The sequence below is a fragment of the Herpailurus yagouaroundi genome, unplaced genomic scaffold (genome assembly GCF_014898765.1).
Source record: "Herpailurus yagouaroundi ecotype Mexico unplaced genomic scaffold, PumYag 166, whole genome shotgun sequence".
Taxonomy (NCBI): Eukaryota; Metazoa; Chordata; class Mammalia; order Carnivora; family Felidae; genus Herpailurus; species Herpailurus yagouaroundi.
This window is the reverse complement of record NW_024412407.1, coordinates 16,476,208-16,478,851: the sequence shown is the minus strand read 5'-3', so window position 1 is coordinate 16,478,851 and position 2,644 is coordinate 16,476,208. Positions and strand designations below refer to the sequence as shown.

Here is a 2,644-nt window from a genome sequence, read left to right as displayed (position 1 = left end):
ATAATGAAATTGAGAAAGCATAGGGATTCTTTAGAGGGACAGAGAATTTGGCTAGAACATTTAATTAACTGAGAATATTGTAGATGATAAAGCTGGAAGGATAGTTTGGGGTCATATTATGGGGGATTTAGGAAGCCAGGCTTAGAGGTTTAATATGCTAGGACAAACAAAGGAATTGGAACAGAATAGCACGGACAAACAGATGTATTAAGAATTTAGCAGTGCTCACTTTGGCAGCACATATACTAAAACTGGAACAATACAGAGAAGATTAGCAAAGCCCCTGTGCAAGGATGATACCCAAATTTGTGAAGCATTACGTACTTTTCAGCATAAGAAACATAGTCAATGATTGTAATAGTGTTGTATGGTGTCAGATGATAGCTACATTTGTGGTGATCATAGCATAATGAATAGAGTTGAATCACTATGTTGTACACCTGAAATTAATGTAGCACTGTGTGCCAACTACACTCAAAAAGATTTAAAAAAGAGAAAATTTTGCAGCAGTGTGTCAGCAAGCTGAGGTCAGAGAGACTCTTGAATTGGAGGGCCAGCCAGAAGGTGTTCACGTAGGTAGGAACTGATGAGGCTCTGAGTCAGAATAATGGAAATGTGTTCTGAAGACAGTGGTTAGTGGGGCTATCTACAGGATTGGCCATGTTTTGTCTGGGTGACACAGTGAAAGAAGAGCCAAGAATGAATTAAAGATTTTTTTAACGTATGTATGACAAGAGAACAGTGAGTTTGTTAAATAGGAGTGAGGAGGAGGAGGAGATTTTGAAAAGATAGGATGATAATTTTAGTTTGTATATATCAAAGTAGAGAATTCCAGCAGGTTTTGACATGGATTTAGAAACTATATATATAAATAGTTGAAAGCATAGGAAATTACAAGATCTTTCAGGGTTAGAAAGTAAATAAGAAAAAAAAAAAAGCTTCAAGAAGAAAAAAATAGGTATGCATTCTTGGAATTGAAATACATTGTGGTAAGAACTACCATAAAGCAAAAGAAGGTGCCATAGACATCTATCAGGGTCTTTTAGATCAGGAAAAGCTTCCCAAGGAAGGGAAGTTTAAGTTGGTATCTGAAACATGATTAGGGGTTGTCAGAATGAGATCTGGTGAAAGAATGCTTTGTAGATTCAGGCCAAAGAGGCTCCCTGACTTATAATTATGTTTTAGAAGGTCTTATAACCCTGATTTTGCTTAATTAAAAACTGTATATCCAAATTGTCTTGCTAAGGCCTTTAAATTTATCTGGATTTTCTGGGTAATAAGCAGAGAGTTTAGTTAATAATTCCTACTATATTAGCTATAAGCCAAAATTTGGACCTATGTTTTATAGCCTTAAATCCTGTCTTCTAAAAACCTTTTCTCGAAATATATGCTGTATCTGAAAATTTCCTCCATGTCTATTCAACTTTTCTCCTATTTAATGTTTGCCATGCTCTTTGAAAATTTTCTTTGTATTTTTTCCTAACATATTAAGGTGCATATCTGCCTTCATTTTTATAAGCTTTTTTAGCATCACTGGAAACTTGTATATTCTAAAAATTAGCAAAGGATTTAAAATTATTTTATAATTCTATGAACAGTTATAAACACAGTTTAGGGTTTTTGTAAGGGTAATAATAATACCAATACCAGTAATACCAAGGTATTAATGAATGTTAACTATATTCCAGGACTGCAGTGTTCAATATAGTAGTCACTAGTCACATGTGGCTACTGAGTACTTGAAGTGGGGCTTAAATTGAGATGTACTCTAAGTATAAAATATGCATTAGATATAAAAGATGTTGCATTTCTATTGGACAGCATTGTTCTAGGGTATGCTAATAGACGCTTTTAACTGTTTTTTTTTTTAATTTTTTTTTACATTTATTTATTTTTGAGAGAGACAGAGCATGAGCAGGGGAGGGGCAGAGAGAGAGGGAGACACAGAATCAGAAGCAGGCTCCAGGCTCCCAGCTGACAGCACAGGGCCCGATGTGGGGCTCGAACCCATGAACTGTGAGATCATGACTTGAGCCAAAGTCAGACGCTTAACCGACTGAGCCACCCAGGCGCCCCTTTAACTGTTTTTTTTAAGCTCCACAAACTACCCTTATGGGGAGCAAATATTATTATTATTCTCATGTTATATATGAGAAAACAGGTCCCATTACAGCTAATCAGTAGTGGAGAAGCCATCTATCCACTCTAGCTTAAACCGAGGACTGGTTAGCAAACAGAAGATAGTAGTTGTTAGGCTAGAGGCACGCATTTGAGAATTTGCTTCTGTCTTTGCTTTGATAGTAAGTTTTCCATTTCATATATGACACCTGAAGTTGGCTTCATTGTCACTGTCAGTTTTAAAGGCACAGAACCTTTCACATAGGTGTGCACTATCCAAGCGTATTATGTATACAAAAATGTGTAATATACACTGCAATGTGCAATGTACATCAAATTAGGTTCAAATATAAGGTTGGGTTCAAACAACTTACTTAGACCTGGAAGTTGTTGCAGAGACTAAATGGAAGGGCCTCTTTTAAATTCTGCCCCAGCTGTATGTTTTATTGTTATAATCTAGTTTTTGTGTGTAGGCTAGGGTATTGTTAATATCTTTGTGATCCATTGGGATAAAACTTGGTACCAA

At 36.0% G+C, this 2,644-nt stretch overlaps 1 non-coding gene across 1 annotated transcript; it reads left to right on the top strand.

Moving 5' to 3' along the window:
* Positions 1–221: 221 nt before the first annotated feature.
* On the top strand, positions 222–328 carry LOC121039112 (U6 spliceosomal RNA). The gene has a single exon (XR_005794630.1). It is a non-coding gene; the product is annotated as a U6 spliceosomal RNA (small nuclear RNA).
* The last annotated feature ends 2,316 nt before the right edge of the window (positions 329–2,644 follow it).